This window comes from Loxodonta africana, chromosome 19 (genome assembly GCF_030014295.1).
Source record: "Loxodonta africana isolate mLoxAfr1 chromosome 19, mLoxAfr1.hap2, whole genome shotgun sequence".
Lineage (NCBI taxonomy): Eukaryota > Metazoa > Chordata > Mammalia > Proboscidea > Elephantidae > Loxodonta > Loxodonta africana.
Window position 1 is genome coordinate 73,937,047 of NC_087360.1, and position 25,523 is coordinate 73,962,569.

At 35.4% G+C, this 25,523-nt stretch overlaps 1 protein-coding gene across 3 annotated transcripts in view; it reads right to left on the minus strand.

The window, feature by feature from the left end:
* Nucleotides 1–25,523, minus strand: part of SGCZ (sarcoglycan zeta) — a 354,876-nt gene that overhangs the window by 205,970 nt on the left and 123,383 nt on the right. The window lies entirely within an intron of this gene.

Sequence of the window (25,523 nt, forward strand, 5' to 3'; positions counted from 1 at the left end):
TATGGAATATGGTATTTGGGCTAAGAACTTGGCTATTTTAGATTTAAAAGTCGAGTAGTGTAAATATGGGTATTAACTTGGGGAAAACAGTTTAATTGGTTAGAACAAATTATCGAAGAATCAAGTATTTTATAAGAAAAATGAAGTGTTAGTTTTGTATGACATTTTTAATCTTTTCGCTTTGAAAATTCCTGTAATTCTGAAGTCTGCTTTTCTTTTAATGAGAATTATTTTTCCTTAAATGCAAAGAAAATCGTTTTTTCTTTTTAAAATATAGACATCTGTTTACAATGTTAATTGCAATATTCATATTTATACATGTACATAATTGAATACATTTGTACCTGATGCTTTTCCTAATTGAAAAGAACTTGATGAATCATTTATTTTAAAGACACCATAGCAAATAATGGTGGCAAAAGAAATCACACATTCTAAAATAAAAAAAAAAAACCTAATATTAAAAATCTTTGTACCACTTTGCCAAGTGATAGCTTGTCTCTCACAACTACTGGCTGAGATAATATCACAAATTAGTTGCAACCTACCCTGTGCAAGGCTATGTACCCTGATCTGAATTTTGCATGCATAAAAAATTCTCAAATAATGACATAAAATGTCATTAGGGAGTGCCTCAACCATGCTGACGGGTGAAATCTTCAAGGTCCTACTATGTCCCAGCAACAACTAATCTCTTCTCCATTTCTATAATTCTGTTATTTCAATAATGTATATATATATATAAAAAGTTATATAAAATGGAATAATGTAATATTTAATGCTTAAAGATTTTTTTTTTTCACTCAGCATAATACCCTTGTGATTCGTTCAAGTTATTCCACGATACAGATTTACATCAGTTGGTTCAACCAGTGACCTGTTAAAAGACACCTAAAGGTTATTTCCAATTTTGGGCTTTTCTGAATAAAGCTGCTATAAAAAATTCAATAATAGGTTTTTTTCTGTGTACATGATACTTGGGAATAAATGCTCAAAAATGCAAATGCATGTTTAGTTTTTTCAGAAACTGTCAGACTTTCTCTCCCAGATTAGCTGTACCATTCTACATTCCCACCCACATAGCATGAGTTATTCAGTTTTTCTACACAGTCCGAACATTTGATGTTGCCACTGTTTTTGATTTTTGCCATTTTTTTAAAGCTGTGTAGTGATATTATGGTTTTAATATTCATTTCCCCAATGGCTAATGGCATTAGGCATCTTTTCATGTACTTATTTGCCATCTCTTTATTCTCTTTGGTGAAATGTCTTTTCATATATTTTATCCATTTTCTAACTGGATTTTTTTCATTGTTGAGTTTTCAGAGTTTTCTATAATTCTATACACTAATCATTTAACTTCTTTCTTTCTTTGCTCTTCTGAATGTGTGTATATATGTGTGTCCGTATCTCTTCTTAGGTTTTGAATTTTTAAATCAGCCTTTTCTCTTATCCCTAAATGTTTATGTAAGAATTATTTAAATCAGTTTGGAATGTTAAACAATTGGTGGTGGGAAATTTTTTTAGCATAATTATCTGGATTTTTATTTTCTTTTTTATATTTGTAGTAGATTGGGGTTTTGTGTTTGCTTTGAAGTTGTTTCTGTTGTTTTTCAGATCAGGGTTGTGCCTCTGGAGCTCTGTAGAGGGTTTGTGATTTGTGGTGACTTATAAGACTCTTGGTTCATGATTCCTGTTTGCTGCTATTACAGCAAAGTGGGATTCACTTTCTAAAGTTTTCAAATTTTTTGGAGGAGGAAGCAGCAGAAGTTATCTGTCAATAATTTTTTTCTTACAGGATCCTGAATTTCCCTTTCGCTTCTTTTCTTCTTCACCAAAAAGTTCCAAAGGATGCATCTGATTTAATTTTAATCCTGTTTTCTCCCCTGAGCATTTCCTTTCTAAGAGTGTCTCCTCATACTTCCATGCATTTTAAATTAGTGATCTGACCTCCCAGGGTACTTTTTCAGTGTTTTCACATGTAGAATTGGATTTCTGTGTCTGTTGGTGATTTTGAATCAATATTATGCCCTACAAAGAATTTCTCTTTTCCGTTTCCTCACTAAACTATCCTTGCACTACCTGAAAGCTTGCAATGGGGAGCAGAGAAGACAGCTCAGTAGGATTTGATGTTTATTTTTCTGCTCACCAGTAATTGGAAGTTCAGACGTTTTCTGTTCTAGTTATGCTGACAATATTATTAGGAGTAGCTTAATTTGTGCCTGATGTTATTAACTTCTGCCCGATGTCTGTGGTGTGCGTGTGTACGTGTGTGTATGTGTGTATAAAGTTGGGAACATTCTTTACTAGTCTCCTATTGCCACGATTTACCTTGACTTCTGGCTAGCATGGACATTTTTTATCTCTGAATATTAAAAAAGTGTTTTAATATATAATTTCTATATTTGAGTCTATAAATAGCTTTTCATTTTTCACAGATAATCGCATTATGTCATGCATGTTATAATTGCATTAAGACATGATCTTAATGGCTTTTTTTAATAAATCTTAATGTGATATTATTTCTGAAAATTGGTATCTTAATTTTTGAAATGCTCATGATTACAGAGTAGCAGGAATTATAATTTCATCCTTTGGTACTTTATTTAATTTTTTAAAAATACGTCATTTTTATCATCTGAAATAATGTATTCCTAAAGGAGGACTTGCATTAGAAAATAAGCTTATGGAAGATGAGAATATATTTCTAATTTTCCATAGAGGCACCACTTGCACCAAAATCATGAAATTAAGTTTGATGAGCGCATTTGTGTAGAACCTTGGCTCACAACTGGGACTTTGACTTGTGATTCAATGAAAATGAACTGTTGTGTGGAAAGTAGAACAAATATGAAAGTATCTTAAGGATTGTGAAAGACAAATTAGTTCCAGGATTTCTGTAGGAATTTTTTGTTAGAAATAAGTGTATGGAACAAGAAAAAAATTTAAAGCTTCTGCAAATAAAAATAAGTTTTGGGTGATAATTAAAGAAACAAAGTCTAGGTGTATGTGAAAATAATATTATAAAATTATCTACAGCTTTTTTTTTTTTATTGACTGTAGAATTATGGTTTTCTCGATTTGAAAAAACATGATTGAATTTGTAGAGGTAAGAAAAGAGCTTTAGATTTTGACCAGGAAGTTAAAACATTAGAGAATCTTGGGGTTTTTCGACTTTTATAAGATAAAATTTATTCTCACTTTCAGGCTAGAGCTCTTTAAAAACAAAACAAAACAAAATCTATTTGATGTAAAGAAAGAAAACCTTGCTCTGTCCATATAACTTTCTCATGAAAAAAAAATATATATATATATATATATTTTTTTTTTCATGAGGGACCTGAAAACTAACCATTTGAACGTAGTTCTTTTCTTTTATGGAAAAAGCCTTTATTTACATGGTTAATCTCAAACCTTAGCAAGGACCTGTATCTAGGTTGCATTCTGATGTTACAAGAGCAGCCTGGGAGCATCTTCCTAACCAGAGGGATCCTAGGAAAGCTGCTGCTCGAGCAGTTTCAGGGGGCCAAATCACACACCTCCTATCTACCTCCTCCGATTATTTCAACTAAAGAAACACGTATGGGCACAAATTTTAAACACAAATTTTATTACATGGAATCTTCTTTTCTCATTCAGAACTAAGTCAGTCTCTGAGTATACTGTGTTTATTTCCTAAGTCTATTATTTTCAATATCCTTGCTCCTAACTCGTCCTTCATTAAGCACTGATTTTCTCTTTATTTTTGCCAAATATTTGCAGTTTGTCTTTTTGCTCAAAAAACTTTTAAAGTGATTAAACTGACATCTATTTACATTTTTTATTTTAATGGTAATTTAAACAATATACATCTTTCCTTAAACATAAAAAACTGAATCCACGTATGTACAACTGAAAACTGGTCAAAGAATAAGGAAGACTGAAGAAGTGTTGATGCCTTTGAATCAAGGTGTTGATGAAGAATATTGAATATACCATGGACTGCCAAAAGAACAAACAAATCTGTCTTGGAAGGAGTATAACCAGAATGCTCCTTAGAAGCAAGGATGGCGAGACTGCGTCTTACATACTTTAGACATGTTGTCAGGAGGAATTAGTCCCTGGAGAAGGACATCATGTTTGGTAAAGCACAAGGTCAGCAGAAAAGAGGAAGACCCTCAAAGAGACAGATTGACACAGTGGCTGCAACAATGGGCTCAAGCATAAGAACGATTGTGAGGATGGCTCAGGCTGGGGCAGTGTTTTGTTCTGTGGTACGTAGGGTTGCTATGAGTCAGAACTAACAACAACGTGTTCAACTATAGTGATGTTATTGAATAAAATTCTATTTAAGAAAATATTTCAGGATAACTCATTACATATAGTAAAAAAAAAGTGTTGCTGTTGAGTCAATTCTGACTCATAGCAACCCTGTAGAACTGAGCAGAAGTGTCCCGCAGGGTTTCCAGGGAGCAGCTGGTCCAATCAAACTGCCGACCTTTTGTTTAGCAGCTGAGCTTTTAACCAGTGCTCCACCAGGGCTCCTACACATGGTACAGCATGGTAAAATGTGGCTGTTCCAACGATTTCGTGGGTTCTTTGAACAAATTTCTCATGTACTTTAATATGTGGATGCCAATATTGTATATTAACAGCAAGGCTACTTCTAAGTGACAGTCTGGAGAAAGGCGAGAATGTGGTAAAGTATTTCTAATCTGCGGTCTATTTATGCAATGCCATTCTCTGTTGCTATGCTTTCATAGGACTAAAGATATCTAAAAAAAAAAAAAACAATATTACCAACAGTTGACATATTGTACCTTATGTGTGGACAGGTTCTCTAATGACACTATGAAACACAGGGGACCTTTCGTATCACAGTATTTTTCCTTCATTCTTTGTTCACCGACAGTCATACACACTGTGAGTGACCAGAGCCAGATAGTAAGGGAAAAATACTGACGTTCAGGCACAGACTAAACTCCTAAAGTTATGTCTTAGAGTTTACATCTTTCACATCCAGTAGCTACGGTACATCGCTATTTAATTCTGGAGCCATCGCTGTTTAATTCTGGATCCGTTGCAATCAGCACTTTGGCATTTTGTTTTATACCCAAAGGTAATAAGCTTGAGGCATGCAGTTAGAACAGAAGGGAATTCATGTCCAGATGGTACCATTCTTGTTCTTCCTTTCTTTCCTCCCCCCACCCCCCGACCAGCCAAGAAACGCTTTACTTTTAACAATCAAGAAGCTCTAGTACTTTGGTGTTTTTATCAAATTTTACCTTACCAACTGGCTAAAAAAAAATAGGAAGTGTTCAACCGTTTATTCATTTTTATACAGCTCACAAGTATTGCACAATTGTTTTTTGGCAGCAGCTGGACAAGATATTAAGGCTGTAGAATCCTCCCTGGCAAATGGCTTCACTGGCAGTGCTCACGCTCCTTTTTCCAACATTTTCTGTTGGAAGAGATTTAAAGATTTATCTGATATTCTAACTTCGTGAACTACATTTCATATTTCACAGACATTTCCTCTTTAATTATTGATTATTTAGAAAAATTATTATTCAGTTCATATGTTCCTATTTCCTCTCTTGTGTTTTTATTTTCCTTTTTGGAATTCACTGCAGACTCTAGATAATCCTACTCCTAAATCCACGGCCTACTATCATTAATTGTTTTTGCCTCCTTTACCTATAATCTCTATTCTTTTCTTTTCTACCTCATAGACCTCTACTTTGTTATGTACACATCCTTTCAAAACATGTAGTGCAGTTTTTTAAGCAAGTATGTTTTAAATTTATGCAAATGCTATTTTTATGCATACTTTAAAGATGATTACATTTTGTTTTGTTTACAAAGAATTTAATGCTTTGAATATTATATAGAAGCTGCAAAAACATGTACATAATTTTATTTATACATTCCCACATTGATTGAGTCTTAGGTTGCTTCTCACTGTCTACCCATAAAACCTATGCTGTAATCAAAATTTTGGTACTACGCTTTCTACAATTTTTTCTAGTCTACATATAGAGGAGCCTTGGGGCACAGTGGTTACGAGCTAAAAATCAGCAGTTCTAATCCACCAGCCCCTCCTTGAAAATGCAATACGGCAGTTCTACTCTGTCCTGTAGGGTCACTATGACTGGGAATCAACTCGATGGCAATGGTTTTTGCTTTTTTTGTGTGTGGAGGGGGAGATATATAGAGAGGAGTTACTAATGAAACATGGGAAATATGTAACATATTATTTCCCTGATCATTCTGCAAGATACCTCTGCCTGTTTTCATTCTGAACATCAATGCATGCTTTTTTTTTTTCTCAAGTTAATTTCTAATTCAAAAATTCTTACACATATTGTTTTGTGACATTGTCTGCAATCCCCACAATGTGATGGCATGCTCCCCCTTTCCCCCCTGGATTCCCTGTGTCCATTTGTCCATTTCCTGTCCCTTCCTGCTATCTCCTCCTGCTTTTGGACAAGAGTTGCCCATTTGGTCTTGTACATTTCATTGAAGTGAGAAGCACGTTCCTCAAGTGTGTTATTGTTTGTTTTATAGGCCTGTCTAATCTTTGTCTGAAAAGTAGGCTTCGGGAATGGTTTCAGCTCTGAGTTAGCAGAGTGTCCTGGGGCCATAGTTTCAGAGGTTTCTCCAGTTTCTGTCAGACAAGTTAAGTCTGGTCTTTCTTTGTGAATTCAAATTCTGTTCTACATTTTTCTCCTGTTCTGTCTGGGACTGTTTGTTGTGATCCCTGTCAGAGCGGTTGGTGGTGGTAGCCAGGCACCATCTAGTTCTTCCGGGCTCAGGCTGGTGGAGTCTCTGGTTCATGCAGTCCTTTAGTCCGTTGGGTTAATATTTTCCCCATGTCTTTGGTTTTCTTCATTCTCCTTTGCTCCAGGCAGGATGGGACCAATAGTTGTATCTTACATGGCTACTCATAAGCTTTTAAGACCTGAGATGCCACTCATGAAAGTAGGATACAGAACATTTTCTTTAATTATCATGAAGATTTTTATGCTTTGTTGTTGTTAGGTGCCCTCAAGTCAGTTCTAACTAATAGCAACCCTACGTACAACAGAACAAAACACTGCCCGATCCTGCACCCTCTTCACAATGGTTATGCTTCAGCCAATTGTTGCAGCCAATGTGTCAATCCATCTCACTGAAGGTTTCCCTCTTTTTCGATGACTCTCTACTTTAACAAGCATGATATCCTTCTTCAGGGACTAGTCCCTCCTGATAACACGTCCTAAGCACTTGAGACAAAGTCTCAGCTTTCTCACTTCTAAGGAGCATTCTGGCTATACTCCTTCCAAGACAGATTTGTTCTATTTGTTCTATCTTCTGGCAGTCCATAGTATATTCAATATTCTTTGCCAACGCCATAATTCAAAGGCATCAATTCTTCTTTGGTTTTCCTTATTCACTGTCCAACTTTCAAATGCATATGAAGTGATTGAAAATACCATGGCTTGAGTCAGGTGCACCTTAGTCCTCAAAATGACATCTTTGCTTTTTAACACTTAAAGAAGTCTTTTGCAGCAGATTGCCCAATATTGTTTGATTTTTTGACTGCTGCTTTCATGGGCATTGATTGTGGATCCAAGTAAAATTAAATCCTTAACAAATTCAACCTATTCTCCATTTATCACGATGTTGCCTACTGGTTCAGTTGTGACTATTTTTGTTTTCTTTATGTGGAGGTATAACCCATACTGATGGCTTCAGTCTTTGACCTTCATCAGTAAGTGCTTCAAGTCCCCTTCACTTTAGGCAAGTAAGGTTGTGTCATCTGCATGTGGCAGGTTGTTAGTGAATCTTCCACCAGTCCTGGTACCCTGTCCACCTTCTTGGATTATTTGCTCAGTATACAGACTGAATAAGTATGATTAAAGGATATAACACTGACGCACACCTTTCCTGACTTTAAATCATGCAGCACCCCTTGTTTTGTTCAAATGACTGCCTCTTGGTCTCTGTACAGTTCCTCATGAGCACAATTAAGTGTTCCAGAATTCCAATTCCAGACTGAAGGCAAAAATCTAATTTTTCTTCCCTTCTAAAATGCAAACAAACAAACAAACCTGTTGCCTTGAAGTCAATTCCAACTCACAGAGACCCTATAAGACAGAGTATAACTGCCCCATAGGGTCTCCAAGGAGTGGCTGGTGGATTCAAACTGCTCATCTTTTGGTTAGCAGTCGAGATTTTAACCACTGCACCACCAGGGCTCCAAAATGAAAATAGTAACTGTTATTTTTTTCAATCAGCTAAGAGAAAAATATTAGTACTCAATCAAGGACAGTTTAATGCATGAATACAATTTATTTTTATACCAGTAAGTGCCAACAGGTTCTTTCAGTGCAAAGATGAGTGAATGAGTCTTGATCCAACTCCTTAAGAGATGTATTGTGTGGTGGGAAAGAATAACATATCATAATACTTGTCCACTAGGGCAAGAAAGAGCCCTGGTGCACAATTGATTAAGTGCTCAGCTGCTAACTGAAAGGTCTGTGGTTTGAACTCACTTAGCTTCTCCACTAAGAAAAGACTTGGCTCCCATAAAGATTATAGCCTACGAAACCCTGTGGGGCAGTTCTACTCTGTCCTATAGGGTCACTAGGTCATTATAAGTCAGAATCAACTCAGCAACACACAATAATCACAACAGGGCGAGAAAAGTCTGATTGCTATCTAGAATAATTAGAATGAAAGATACCTGGAGCCAAGCTCACTGACACAGTGGCTGCAACAATGGCCTTAAAGAGAGCAACACTGTAAGGATAGCACAGGCGTAGAAAGTGAAGAGGACTTGAAGCACTCACTGATGAAGATCAAAGACCACAGCCTTCATCACTATGGATTACACCTCAACAGAAAGAAAACAAAAATCCTCCCAACTGGACCAATAAGCAACATCATGATTAATGAAGAAAAGATTGAAATTGTCAAGGATTTCATTTTATTTGGATCCATAATCAACACTCATAAAAGCAGCAGTTAAGAGCTCAAATAATATATTGCATTGGGCAAATCTGCTGCAAAAGACTTCTTTAAAGTTTTAAAAAAACAAAGATGTTGCCTTGAAGACTAAAGTGCGCCTGATCTAAGCCACGGTGTTTTCATTTACCTCTTATGTGTGTGAAAGAGGGACAATGAATAAGGACGGCTGAAGAATTGACGCCTTTGAATTATGGTGCTGGCAAAGAATATTGAATATACCATGGACTGCCAGAAGAACAAACAAAGCTGTCTTGGAAGAAGTACAGCCAGAATGCTCTTAAGAAGCAAGGATAGTGAGGCTACATTTCACATACTTTGGACATGTTATCAGGAGGGATTAGTCCCTGGAGAAGAACATCATGCTTGGTAAAGTAGTGAGTCTTTGAAAAAGAGGAAGATTGACACAGTGGCTGCAATAATGGGCTCAAGTGTAATAATGATTGTCAGGATGGTGCAGGACTGGGCAGTGTTTCTTTCTCTTGTACATAGGGTCGCTGTGAGTCAGAACCAATTCGATGGCACCTAACAATAACAACAAATTTATTTTCAGAAAAATTAAGTAATTTGCCCAAGGTAATATTTTTAGAAGTATTTGAACTGTGTTTTGGACATATGTCTACCTATTTCTAAAAATCATACTGTTTCCACTTAATCATTCAGTATTTTTTGTGGAAATATTTATTCAAGGATATGTACATGATTAGATTTTTATAACATGTCTTTTAATTACATATTTATAATTCACATGTTCTGAGGGTGTTTCACTAGTACCACATAAATGAACTTGCAGGATGAAAATCAATATAAATCACACACTTCGTTTCTCAGAAAAGAGGACATTTATAAAGGAATCATACTGGGAGTCTGAGAAGAAAATATGGCCAGATATTTAAGAAGATGGCTGTGTGTTATCCACCCAAAGAGTAAGGAGTTCTCTGGAACGCGCAACTGGATGGAACGAGTAGATAAATTCATCAGGCAACTTAGAACCAATCAACTCTGAGACCTTACTCCTCCACACAGAGACTTCAGCCTGACCGTATCAGACTTCTTACTTCTTCAGTAGACTCTTTGGCAGGACATTATACATATGAGGCATTTTACACAAGAAAAAGAACAGTGCCTGTAATGTCAAAAGGGGCTTAGCACTACAGGGCAGGGAAGAGCTTCTGCCTAAGTGAAAGAGAGATCGATCCAATGAACCAGTCTCATAAACCAAGATGATATGTTCCATACTATGTTGATGATACCATAAACAGACACATCCTAGCATCCTAGGTCTTTGGAGCTCCTGGTATGTTTTTGTCTTTGGGCACTTTGTGTTAGCTCCTAGAAAGTGCAGAGCTACATTTCTTACAAGTTATAAAGCCAAGTGCTCAAATAGCATTAGGAACACATCTATAGTCCCAAATTTAGATCTATGAATCTGCAGCAGCAAAGCCCAGGTAGAACTATGGCTGGTCTCTGTAAGAGTAGGTTGGAATGGGCTGGTCAGTCTTTCTGGGCTTGTGTATGGCACTCTTGATAGGGGTTAAGGAAACAGGGGTCTGTTCTGGATTGGGTACTGTCAGAAAAAAGAGATAGTTTCATGATTGGGTAACATAATAAGTTTTGCCTAGTAGCCAGGAGGAACAAAACCAGGGCTTGAGTTGGCGTACATTAATTGTGTTCACATTAACCTCAGTACAGGAGATTGCATTTCGGTCTTGTTTTTGTTTTTGTCTGGATTCAAAATTGACTACAATCATCTGAATTGTAGTGGGTTTTTTTGGTTCATCTGAATTTTGTCTTGGTCCATTCTGGTAAGGGGGTGACCTTATGTGAATATTACTGATATTTTATGAACTCTTTTGTGTTCTGCAGAAACCCTGGTGGTATAGTGGTTAAGTGCTACAGCTGCTAACCAAACGGTCAGCAGTTCAAGTCCACCAGGTGCTCCTTGGAAACTCTATGGGGCAGTTGTACCCTGTCCCATAGGGTCGCTATGAGTCAGAATCGACTCAACGGCACTGGGTTTGGTTGGTTTTTGGTTTGTGTTCTGCAGGGATTGCAGAGGAGCTGTTGGCTACCAGCAGCTAGTGTCCAGCTGTCGCAGCTTGTTTTCTCTTTCTTATAGGTAACATGATATACAGTTGTTGTGCTAACCTCAACATAGTTTCCTTTTTCTCATTTTTTTTTTCCAATTTTAGATCTGTTTCTGATATCTTTATTAGATGTGTTTCCCGAAATACTTCTTTTAACATTCATGACTGTGAAGGGCTCTCTCACTCTCTCTCTGTCTTCTCCCCTCCCCCCTTACTTTCTTTCTGTGTCTCTGTCTCCGTGTCTCTGCTTCTGTCGCTCTCTCCCTCATAAGCCCTATACAATTTATTGTACTATCTTCTTTGTCACGGCTTCCTAGATGCATAGAGTTAGTGTTTCTTTTCAACTGCAGCAAGCAACTTTATTAATTTGGTTGGAATATTACCTTTTTCTTTGACTTCTAAAAGCTGTTTAATGAAACTTGTTCTGTGTATCTTGTGAGTCATTTAATTTTTTTTTTAATAAAAGTGGAATATCTAAATCCAGATTGTAAAATTTAAATAGATGTAAAATTATCATTCGTGATATGCCCACAAACAGTATGTGGGTTGGATCAATGTTAAATGTATAGATTCATATGTACATAGATGTACATGTATATACATTTATGTATAAAAATTATATTAAATGAATTGTTATCTGATAAGTTTGGACCTTCAGAAAATAAAATTGGAGAATTTGAACTCCACCTTCTCTCATTCTTCACCTCCATGTCAAGCTTTATTCTCTTTTTATAAACCCGAGTGATTTTTTTTTCAACACACCTTCCTCTTTCAAAGGCTATACAATTGGAGGTTTATAATAGCCAGCTTAACCTAGGTTGTTGGGAAGAAGAAGGCTTTGTTAGGAAAATATTTCCCCTGATTACATAAAATACATTAGTCATGCTGTTTTATTTTTCCTCTCATGAGAAAAAAAATAGAATATATGATTTTAGTCTATGTAGTACAACGTGTTTTTGAGGGCCACTATTATAAGAATGCCTGTTTGTTCATTTAATAAATGTTTGTTAAATACCTCCTATGTTTTTTTATGTGTGAGGCACCGTGCTAGGCTCAGAAGACAAAATAGGAAACATGAACTGGTTTTTAAAAGACACTTGTCTTTACATGTGTGCATTCCAGTGAGAAAGGCAGAGGAAACAACTTGTTTTAGTTAATCCTAAAAAACACCTGAACTGTTATTTGCTATTTGTCTGTTAAAAAACTGTTTAGCACCAGGCCTTTCTTACATAAAAACACCATACAGTGATTCCCTGAGTTAAACAATTGATACTTGATAACCTCCCTTTTTACATTTTTAACCGAGTAGCAATTTAAATTTTCTCAATTTGTTGATATGCTTGGAATTTGTAAACAGTGTGACCAAGTATATTTTCTGTTTATCATAATGTTGCTTATTGATCCAGTTGTGACAATTCATTGAAATTGTCAAGAATTTCATTTTACTTGAATCCACAATCAACACCCATGGTAGCAGCAGTCAAGAAATCAAAACGTGCATTGCACTGGGCAAATCTGCTGCAAAAGACCACTTTAAAGTGTTAAAAAGAAAGATGTCACTCTGAGGACTAAGGTGCGCCTGACCTTATTTCAATCATTTTTTTTTTTTTATATATGCTTATGAAAGCTGGACAATGAGTAAGGAAGACAGAAGAATTAACACCTTTGAATTATGGTGTTGGCAAAGAATATTGAATATACCATATATTCTTGGAAGAAGTACAGCTCCTTAGAAGCAAGGATGGAGAGGCTTTGTCTCATGTACTTTAGACATGCTATCAGGAGGGACCAGTCCCTGCAGGAGGACATCATGCTTAGTAAAGTAGAGGGTCATCGAAAAAAAGGAAGACCCTCAACAAGATGGATTGACACAGTGGCTGCAACGATGGCCTCAAACATACCAACGATAGTGAGTATGGCGCAGGGCCCTGTTTTGTTCTGTTGTACATAGGATCTGTATGAGTCGAAAATGATTGGACAGCTCGTAACAACAATGACACGACCAAGTAAGTGGTCTATTGGTTTGAAAAAACTAAGTATCAAGACCTGTTATGGAGAGTTTCTCAAATTGTAAAGAGTATATTAGAAATGTCTTTATAGAAAAATAATTTTTGAAAGATATGTGACCTTATTAGTATCTTTACAAATACCAAACTTCATTTGCCTTACTGATCACTAATTAAGTTTCTTGTTATCACCAGGACCACAACCATTCTTCTTGAAATTAAATGCCGGTATTAATTTCTTTTTCTTCACAGTCACAGCCCATTGCTCTGATTTCTATAGCCCTTATTATAATAAGTTTTTTTTACCTAGTTTCTTCTCTTACTAAATTGATCACCCAATTATATTGTGGGACTGGGCAAAATATTCTGTCATTATGTTTTCCAGGATATAACAGACCAATATGTATCTAGCATTAAATCGATGTTGGTTGAGTTTAATTGATTAGGTACTACATGAGTTTTCACTTGATCTAAAGGATTTTTGAACTATGTATGTCTATTTACATATAAATTATCACTTCTGTTTTCTCATATCCTATTTTGAAATAGTTTCAACAAAGTTGCGAGAATATCAAAGAGCCCCAATAAAACCCTCCCCACAGATTCCTCTATTGTTAGCATTTTAGTTCATTAGGCTGATCACTCTAATCCCTATATGTACATACGCTGTATTTTTTTTTTTTTTCTGAGCCATTCAAAGTAAGTTAAAACTAACCCCTAAATACTTTGGTGTGTATTTATCAAGAATAGTGACACATTCTTACTAAGTACAGTGTAGTTATCAAAATTAGAAAATTAATGTTGACATAGTGATGTGATATTATCTACAAATCTCATTCATATTTTATCAATTGTCTCAATAATGTCCTTTATAACAAACCATGTTAGGGTCCTTACGAGTTGGAATCGGCTTGATGGCGGTGGGTTTGGTTTGGTTTAGTAATTAATAAGGAAGAATTTAAATGAATTAATTAAATTCCCAACTGAAAAATCAGAAACAGAACAATAAACCAAAGAAAACCACGAAAATAGAAATAATAAAGATAAAAATAGAAACTAATAAAGTAGAGAACAGAAACATGTTAGCTTCAATTGTCATGTAAAAACCCTGGTGCTTGGAAAAATTAATATAGACAAACCATTGTATAACCTGATCAAGTAATAAAAAGATACAAAATCAGAAACAAGAGAGACATAACCACTGAAATACAATTTTTAAAAAATTTAGGCTATTTTGAAGATCTCTATAAAATAAATTTGAAAACTTAGATGAAATGTATAATTTACTAAGAAAACACAGTTTATAAAAATTTAACTTATTAGAAATAGAAAACTTTAACAGACCAACTTACACAAAAGAAATAAAATTATGAAGGAACTCCCTCAAGGTAAAATGTACCAGACACAGAAAGTTTCACAAGGAAATTCTCCCCAGTCTTCAAAAACAAATAGTCCTAATTGCTACTTAAATTTTTACAGAGTATGAAAACTGAAGAAAGTTTTCTGAATTCCTTTTATGAGTCAGAATCGACTCGACGGCAGTGGGAGTGGTTTTGAGTTTTTTCAATCAATGTAATGTGGATATCTAACTCAGATAAAGATGGCACACACAGGAAAATATTACTTATGAACATCAGAGCAAAGATCCCAAATACAATTTCATCAAGCAGACTTTACCATCATATTAAGATAATAATAATAATTCATAATCAAATAGGATTTATTTAAGGAGTACAATGTTGGTTAAGAACTAACATAATACACCATATTGATAGATCTAAGGAAAAAAAATATGATTCGTTTTTACTGATGCCCTAAGTCCTCTGCAAATCCAATAACTGTTTCTGATAAAACAAATATAGGAATTGATGGATGATTTCTTAACCTTGGTCTTAAAGGCAGCAATTTATTTCATGAAAAATAACTAAAGACTTTTCCACTAATATAAGAAAAAGACAAGTATGACTCCTCTTTTCACTATTATTTATCATTCTTCAGGAGATACCAGCCAAAGCAGGTAGAAAAGAGACGTTAATTACACTCTTAAGAATTGGAAAAGAAATACTAAACTTATCTCGATTTACTAATGATATGATTGTTTACCTAGAAAACCCCAGAGAATCAATGAAAAAATTCATCATTTAAAGCAACAATAAAATAATCCAATATGGTAGTGGGATATAAAGCTAGCCTGTAGAAATCAATAGGTATTATACATACAAACACATCTATATAGGGGATATGATGGTAGAGAAAACCCTATTTACAATGGCAACACAAAATAAAATGCTTAGGAATAAACTTGACAAGAAATGTGCAAAATCTATGAGGGAAATTTTAAAGAACCTCTCTAATCACAAACACAACCTTGAGCAAATGGAAAAACATTCTCTGCTCTCAGAAAGGAAGCCTCAATATCATAAAGATGTCAATCCTTCCTACAATAGTTCATAAATTTCACATAACCCCAATAAAATATCTACAGTTTATTTTGGGGCCTAGTCTGTTTGATTATTAATTTGTATGGGAAAATACACATGAGGCAACACTAGACAAACACCGTAAGAGCAAAACTACAAGGTGGGGTCTCGCCCTACAGACATCAGAATATTAGGACTAGAATACCATTCTACTCTGCACTTGTAATGATGCTGGCTATTTTTAATCTTACCAGCCGTTTTCTCCTCTGTCAGTCAATCATGTTCTTTAACTGGGGTATGATCATTTTTTTCTTATCAATTTCCTTGTAAATATTCTCACCATGGCCAGTTTCAAGTTATCCACATAAATTCATTAGATAAGGAATTGGGAGAAATGTGCAAATGTGTGCTTATGAGCCAGTACAAACTGACTCTGGGACACCACCGGCTGATATCCACTTGACTCAGGGATATTCTGGGAGACACTTTCTAGTGAGAAATAGTTTAAGTCCCTTTCAAGGAACACGCAGGTTGCTTATAGGTGAAGTAAATGTTCCAGCACACGCGATGCCATGGCCAATGACTTAACACCTTCAATTCTTGTGTATTAGTGGGAGAAGTACACAACGCTGATGCCCAAGCTGGGCACTTGGCACACCAGCCCATGCCAAGGGACTCCTTGTCACTAATGCCAAAAAAGCCAAACCCACTGCTATCAAGTCGATTCTGATTCATGGCAAGGCTATAGGGCAGAGTAGAACTGTGCCATGGGGTTTCCAATAATGATGTTTACAGAAGCAGACAGCCACACCTTTCTCCCAAACAGCAGCTGGTGGGTTTGCACTGCCAACATTTTGGTTAGCAGCCGAGTGCTTAACCACTGCACCACCAATGCTCCCTTATAGTATGGAGTAAGTTATGATACTCATTTGTTTTCTTTCTTGTTTGGTGAAGCTTCTGCTTTTTTTGTAGCAAGTCCTTTTGGAAGAAGTAAACTAAAAAAATAAAAAGAAAAAGAAAGAAGAAAACCTAAAATACATGTTTAATGACAAATTAAGCATTTCACTTCCATTTCTCAAGAACATGGAATCAAAGCAACACTATTGTTGGAAGTTAAACAGCTGATATAATGGTCTAAAAAAACGACCTGTAAATTCAGTTAAAGACTTCAATATTAATGATAAAATATTTTTCGCTGTGTCATGGTAAAAACAATATTTTTATTCATTGAAATTCGTAAAAGAGAAATGCACATAGATTTGGTTGTGGTGCACACAAAATTAATGTTTGCAGCCAAAAAAAGCTCCAAAATTCCAGCAAGTGAAATAGAAGCTGTTGTTGTCAAAATGTGCATTTTTATGTTTGTAGAAACCTGATACTGGACATATATAAAAAATAAATACTTTAGCATGTCAGTCCACACTTTATCTCTTGCCTCTGATCATCAAACAGACTTTAGAAATGCTCGAGTCACTGAAGAACTAGTTTGTAAGTTAACCTATGTGTCCTACAATGTCATTGACTATTTTTTAAATACATGCTTTGTCTAAATTTTGTTTGCATTTTGTTCAAAAGCAGTTGTAAAGTTTTAAACAAATTATTATGTAAAGAGACTGCCAAAAATTCATCCTCAAAGCTTTTAGCGTACTGCAAGTGTGAAAACCAAACTTGGAAACAGAAGGACATTAAAATCTATTTACAAATGCAAAGAGGTTACTAAAAATTAGATGATGAAAGTTCAGGTGATGTTCATATTTTAATAATGAAATTCTAAAGCTGTGTTTTGAACTATCTTGAATTCTGGTTAGACTATTTTGATTAATTTTGTATTTTAACTGGCTAAATTACTTGACAGCACTGGGTAAATTAGTATTTTGCACAAAAATGGAAAAAAATGGAGAAAGCTATGATTTCTTAAGATCTAAGTTAAAAAAAAACACAAATAAATAATATAACTTATGTGATAAGATTTGCCAAAAAAAAATATGTATATATATTAGTTGAAGAAGGTAATTCTGAATGGAGACAAATATTTGGAATGATATTTTTACATTTTAAAATAAAAACTAAGTTTAAGAATATCCACCATGTAGTAGCATTTACTGTTAATTTACGAGTTACTTTAGAACCTATAACAGTATTAATGACCTAAGAAACAATCTGAAGTGTAAACCATTCCAAATTCATTAGCCATAATTGTAACTTTTAAGATGATTGCAGCAATTGTATGAAAAATTAAAATATGTGGCAAAAATAATTATTTTATTTATATAAGTTTTGATGTTCAGAAAATAAAGATATTTCTATTTAGTTTTATGTACATGGATTTTGATGGTCTTTATTTCCCTGGTGGCGTAGTGGTTAAGTGCTACGGCTGCTAACCAAAGAGTTGGCAGTCCGAATCTGCCAGACGCTCTTTGGAAATTCTATGGGGCAGCTCTACTCTGTCCTATAGGGTCGCTATGAGTCGGAATTGACTTAACGGCAGTGGGTTTGGTTTGGTTTTGGTTTATTTCTTTAGAAGGTACTTTATTTTTGAAAATAGTTTCTGAGTAAAATTATTTTATATGTTCAGGAATATAATAAAACTGATTAATCAATCAGTTAATAAATATTGTTAAAAATATATATATATACTTTTTCACACATGTCAAGAGGGCAAAAGTGGAGCAAAGAGAAATGAGGGTTCAAATGTATATAATCTCATTAAAATTTGTATCCAATAAAATATTATATTTAAGAATCTTTTAATCAAAATTTATACTATATTTATATTTCTTTAATAAATTGCGTTTTAATAATTGTAATAATAAATCAGTCCAAAAGAAAAAATGCTTATGCCTTGTGATAACAAATATCAAACATTTAAAAATAAGATTTGTATCTTTTTTTATGAGATACATAAGATTTTAAGCACAATTATGTTAGGATGAAATGGTATAAAGGAACTGAAAATAAAAGTCCAAAGAGAACAGGGAACACAAAAAATGTTCTGACTGTTAAAAAATTTTCATTTTTTTAAGTAAATGAAGGTAAGCATGTACCAGTATGGTATTTAGGTTTCATTTAGAATAGATTGTAGTTATTTTGTGTTTACATAAAGTGTACTTTTGACAGCTATTCAAAATTATGTTAAAATGTTTAGATACTGACTTAATACTATGCTGAAAATACATATATTTTCACAATTTTTTTAGCAGCATATTAGCAAAAAAATATTGAACACTATTCTAAAGGGCATGCATTTTTTATGGAACAAGAGAGAGATATTAACTTTAAACTTGTTAAGTGTAGCTATTAAAATAATAAAATAGAACATTTAACTTTCAAATTACTAGTGAGAATTCCAAGTAATAACACAGTCAATCCACAAAGATGAAAAAAAAAAAAACCCATTGCCAGCAAGTCAATTCCAATTCAGAATGACCTTATATACAGAGTAGAACTACCCCATAGAGTTTCCAAGGAGTGGCTGGTGGATTCGAACTGTCAACCTTTTAGTTAGCAGCTGTAAATCTTAACTCCTGCGCCACCAGGTCTCCACAAGGAAGAAAAGGTTGGGGGAAAATGCAACGGAAAAGTATGACAACTAAAGTAAACTTCTGGGCTATTTCCAGGTTCACAGAACTAAACGTTAAATGCTCTCTATCTCAAATAACAAGTCCCTAGGGAAACCCCGGTGGTACAGTGGTTAAGAGCTACTCCTGTTAACCAACAGGTCAGCAGTTTGAATCCACCAGCTGCTCCTTGGAATCCCTATGGGGCAGCTCTACTCTGCTCTGTAGGGTTGCTCTGAGTCTGAATTGACTCGATGGCAACGGGTTTGGCTCTTTTGGTTAGGGCTAAAGAACTCAATTCAATTTGCCTTTAACTGAGGCTCCGGGGTTGATTTGGCAGTGGATTGATACAATCCTGGTTTGAAATTGGAAAAATCAAGACTAAGAGAGCAAAATAATCTCCTTTGATCATCACTGGGTCACATCATTGGAAGTCATTCTTCCAAGGCTTTCTGGATGGACTTGAACCTATGAGCACACATTAACTGTTTACAACACTCATTGCAGTGAAGAGGTATGAATTAATACAAAAAGAAACCAGGTCCACGATACTTTGTGATTTGTTGAATTTAGGGTTAGCAGCCAAGCGTTATTAATCACTGAGCACCAGGGTTCCTTTCACTATTTGCAGTATCCTGAAAATACATATTGATATTTAATAGACACTTTTTAGTTCCTGGGCAGCATGCTTTCAATCTAGTGTAAGACAAGGACTTCAAATGGACATATTTTCTGAACCAGAAACGTGGAGTTCCTAGTAACGGTTCCCTTTAGTGCTCTGACTTCCTACTGCTGCTTCTAACCTTTGACAACTCCAGAGGAAAAGGGAGGGATAACGGGCGATTGCCTCATAGGACTTTATCTGAAACTGAATCTTCATGGACAACATCTCGAATTAGACCAGTTAGACTTGAGAGACTTTAAGGCATCATTCAGCCCTTTCCCTCTGCTTCCTAATATAGTCACATTTATTCATTCATTCAATATTCAATAAATGCATATTGAGAAATTCCTCTCCACTAGGGTTTTTCTTTCTTTTTTTTTTTTAAGGTGCCAGGGAAATTGAAAAGGACAAGATAGATGAGGTTCTCATTCTCATTGGATATTTCATCTAAAGCATCTGATAGCTAATATTATGACAGACCTGTAAATCCTGGTTTCAAATTCCTGATGATTTTTCCAAGAGCAATTTTTGTGGTCAGTCTGGTCAGAGGCTGGACTCAGGTAAATAGAGTTACAAGATGGTGAGCTTTAGATTGACTCTGGTCATCTTTCTCTTCCCTGAGTCTGAATCAACTCAGCAGCAATGGGTTTGGCTTGGCTTTAAGGAATGTCTAGAAGATTAACTAGTAATATTGGGCTATTCAAAGAAAGACAGAGATGTATACTGGTATAGTGGGGACAAGTCAGGCTTTAACCAAGGGGAAATTACTTAATCACGCTGAGAAGCAGTTCCCTCGTTTGGAGCAAAGTCACACTCACCTCTGCTTACAAGGTGGTTGCGAATTCACGCAATGTGTGTACTCAACACTAGTAGCTGTTGAATGTGACCATTGACATGGAATCTGAGAAGCAGGGGTCTAGTCCTGTGGTTTTGCTTGAATCCTTGGGCATTGGTGTTTTCTATTAATGAGAGTCACAAAATTTTGAGAACCTTCTCATTTTTCCTCAAGGGATGTTTACTCCTTTTTTTTCCTACTGGAATATGTTAGAACTGTGGGAAGCTGTTTGTAATTTTTCAGTTATAATAGAAGCTAGTAATATTAGGATATAACAATGTTTCTGTTTCAGCAGAAGACACGAGAACTAAAAAGAGACCATTTACAATTAGGAACCTGCATAACTCACATTTTATTTTTTTATTCCCAATTAAAATAAATGTTACTGCTTCTAAAGGGTGTTTAACATTATGGAATGGTAGAAGTAATTATTTCACATAAATAATTTTCTTTTTATTTTTTTCTCCATTGTTTTTGTTAGGTCCCATTGAGTTGGTTCCAACTCATAGCAACCCTATGTACAACAGAACATTAAACCAAAACAAAAAAAACAAACCCAGTGCCGTCGAGTCGATTCTGACTCATAGCGACCTATAGGACAAAGAGTAGAACTGCCCCATAGGGTTTCTAAGGAGTGCCTGGCGGCCCTTTGGTTAGCAGCTGTAGCACTTAACCGCTGCGCCACCAGGGTTTCCCAACATTAGCATACAGTAACTCTAATCAAGCCGTGGTAGTACCTAAGTCTAATTCTATCTTTGTTAAGAATGGAAGCAACTACCTGTTTCATATCAAAAGCTTGCAATGTTATTATATATAATAAATAGCATAGAAATAATATTTTTATTCTAACAAATTGTATTTTTATTCACTTTAATTCAGGCAGTCAGTGATGAGCATAATCACATCTTTACTAAAAAATGTTTACAATTTTTCTAAGTGGTTAAATATACAGGATGCACAAAATTATTTGGTATCCATCTATCAAACATCACAGAAGTTACTCATGTCACCCATTATTGTCTGTCACCAGTACCTCATCCAAAGATGTCCACCCCAAGGAGAACCCTGGACATTTAAATTTCTCCTTCTCTTCACCAAAACATCCTCACCCTGTATCCCATTCCTCTGAGCCCTGCTCTCTGACCATTGCCAGCTAGGCAGCCTGAGAAGTTCCCTTGACATTTGGAATTGGCTTCCTCTAAGAATGGCTATTTAAGTTAATGGTTCACACCATCAGCTCAGCTTCGACTGACATTAAGCAGAACTTCTTTGCCATGACTAGGAAAATAAAGGAATAAAGTGAAAGAACAAGAGTGTTACAGTAGGACACACCTGAATTCAACTAATGGCCCAGATGTTTCTCTTAGTTTTGTGACAGTGTGCAGGCTATTTGAAACATTCCGAGACTCTGTTTTCTCATATTTAAAATGAGAATGTTCTTATCCCTGAGACTAGTGCTTGGAGTATATAAACTGTATCTTTGGTGTTGTTAGGTGTGGTTGAGTAAGTTCTGACTCATAGCAACCCTATATACAACAGAACGAAACACTGCCTGGTTCTATGCCATGCCCACAATCGCTGTTATGCTTGAGCCTATTGTTGTAGGCACTGCGTCAATCCATTTTATGGAGGGTCTTCCTCTTTTGTTGACCTTATACTTTACCAGGCATGATGTCCTTCTCCAGGGACTGACCTCTCCTGACAACATGTCCAAAGTATGTCAGACGTCGTCTTGCCATCCTTAAAGTACCCCAATTTTTGATAGCTCCCTGCCCGTCACACATTTTTTCTCTTAGATGTTCCTTTCACTTTTACCCCCAAACACCTAGCTTAGGACCATTTAGTATATGCCAGTCTTTGGCCATCAATTCTGAAACTTAATTTCAACAAGTATAAATGTTACTTAAAATAAGTAACAGATTTCAACTGTAAATTTGAATATTTATTTCTATAAAACTGAAGTGCTTAATTGAAATTATTAACTCCTTCTAAAAAGAACTTTTTTCCCCCAAGCTACAAATCTCCCAGATGTGCTGAGTTCTGAAATAGGACCTGATCATTACTGTTTTGAGAAGTAAGAAGAATGTGGCACTCCCATTGCTTTTACGGAAAGGTATTTCAGCATTTAAAATTTTGTTGTGTATAATTTTTCATTCTATTATTTTCTAGTTGTATATCAGATTTCTATGGGTGACCTATTTGTTGAGATTTTTGAATTATTGTTTGTTACAAAAAATCTGTTATTATAATTGCTTAGAAGGCTAATAAGTCAGATTTCACTTCTTACCATTTAATTACTTTGGGCATCCATCTGCTTCATAGTAATAGTGCCAATGGATTTGTCCAATGATGGTCAATTCAGCTAGACTGGCTAATGTTTTATTCATAAGTACAACCAGAATGCTCCTTGGAAGCAAGGATGGCGAGACTACGTCTCACATACTTTGGAAATGTTGTCAGGAGGAATCAGTCCCTGGAGAAGGACATCGTGCTCGGTAAAGCGGAGGGTCAGCAAAAAAGAGGAAGACCTTAAATGAGATGGACTGACACAGTGGCTGCAGCCATGGGCTCAAGCATGGCAACAATTACGAGGATGGTGCAGGACTGGGAAGTGTTTTGTTCTGTTGTGCATGGGGTTGGTATGAGTCAGAACTGACTGGACAGCACCTAACAACAACAGCAACTCATGGGTTGGTTCATTTATGCTTTGAGCACTAGGTTCTTCGCCACTTGACAGATGATTCATTAACATGGAGGAAAGGTTTCTTAGAATTGCTTGCTAGAAATTAGAATGACCTTCTTTTAGAGAGATACTTTGTAATAAGTTAGTCAGTATTTTGCAAATTCAAAGTTGTGTATCTTTATCTCAACTGTCTAATGAACTATTGAGTACAAGATGATAAGTTGTTTTTAACTTCTTCAGAGCCCATCATAGTGCCTTGCTCTTAATCAATACCTTTCAATTAACTGGTGGTAAATTCTACATTTCTGTATCAGGCTCTTTCAAGTACTAACAACCTAATAGCTGATACTAATAATCTGTAATTTAATTTTAACAGCTTTGTTGAGATATAATTCATCTACAAGAATGGTCACCTCTTCAAAGTATACAATTTAATGGTTTATATTTATAATCATCATCGTAATCTAATTTTAGAACATTTCCATCATCTCACATGCCCGTTGACAGTCATTTCCCACACCTCCCTTCCTGCTCCCACCAGCCCCACCACCCCCACCAACCCCAGGAAGTCACTAATCTACTTTCTGTCTTTGTAGACGCCTATCATTCACATTTCAATTAAATGGTATTATACTATTATGACTGGCTTCTTTCACTTGGTACAATGTTTTCAAAGTTCATCTACATTATAGCATGGGTGACTACTTCATTCCTTTTTTTATTGCCAAATAATATTCCATTGTGTACACATATCACATTGTGCTTTCTACTTTTTGGCTATTATGAGTAATACTGCTACAAACATTTGTCTACATGGTTTTATGTGGACTTATGTTTCCGTTTCTCTTTGGTAGATACCTAGGAGTGGAATTGCTGGGTCATACTGGTCTCCCATCAAGAGCAAAAATTATCTATAATATGATGGCAAAATTATTTAAATTATTACGTTCATTTGTTTTATAACCATGATTATTACATTCTTGTGTGGTCAGACCACACATTAAATATATGAACCTTGTGTCTTAATTAAACATGTCATGCTGTGCTACCTTGTACAATTGTAATGGGTGCCCTTTCTCAGGGCTGTATTTTTTAAAAGTGCAAAGCCATTTTTAAACTTCCTTAATCAATTACTTATTTGCAAAAATTGTCAAATATGTGCACAGAGATGAAGAAAGGATCTGCATTCATACTCAACAATGAGTTCGCTTGACAGAACATGTTTGTTTCTTGGTTTTCAATTCATTTGAATTAATTATGTAATCGAATATGTGTAGCAGTTGTATTTCTGTTTTGTTATGTTAAGTATGCTTCAAAAAATGGACATCAAACCTCAGACTTTCATTATATCTGAAGCCCCGGTAGTCAATGGAACAGGGTTTGAAGACCAACGATTCACCATAAGCCGGCCCGTCCCATCCTATGCACTGACTTCTCTCTATTGACAAAGGGCCTGGCTTAGTCTTCCTTTCTCTCCACCAATCAAAGTCATTCAAGGCACAGCTTAATTCACACCTACAGTATGGAACTTTTCTGGATTAATTGTGCTCATAATGATGTACAAACATGTACTACTCCTTATCTTTCTGTGAATTATTCAACAAACCAAGTAAAATATCTAGTTCATACTAAAACAAGCAAAGAAGCAAACAAGCAAAAAAAAAAAAAAGAAACAAACCCATTGCTGTCGAGTCGATTCTGACTCAAAGCAAAAGGGACCCTAGAGGACAGAGTAGAACTGCTCATAGGGTTTCCAAGGAGCAGCTGGTGCATTTGAACTGCTGACCTTTTGGTTAGCAGCCATAGCTCTTAACCACTACACCACCAGTGTTTCCAAGTTCATACTAGCTAATTAATAATTTTTGTGAAAATCATGTTTTTTCTTCCTATATTGCTGCTGTTTTTTAAATTTTTTGTAAATAGATTACAAGTAATGTAATATAAAAAAATAAACAGACCTTACAAAAAATGCTTCTTGCTCTTAAGTACAGGGGATATTCTTATTACTTTAGTCTGATGAGAGAGAGAGAGAGAGAGAAGGTCAGAGTTTAGAGTTTGCAGAAACTTGTTCTTCAATCTCGTTCTGCAAATCCTTCCATGACTTTTTTTTTAATTCTGCTTTCCTGTCAATGACTATCTTCTAAAAAAAAACATATTTTCAGTTATAAAACAAGATGTCTTTGTAGTGATAAATCATAATTACGTTTCTTACCTAAGTATTCATATGAAATTTCGTTTCATAAACCAAGATTTCACAAACTGGTGTGCTTAGATGCCTGGGGT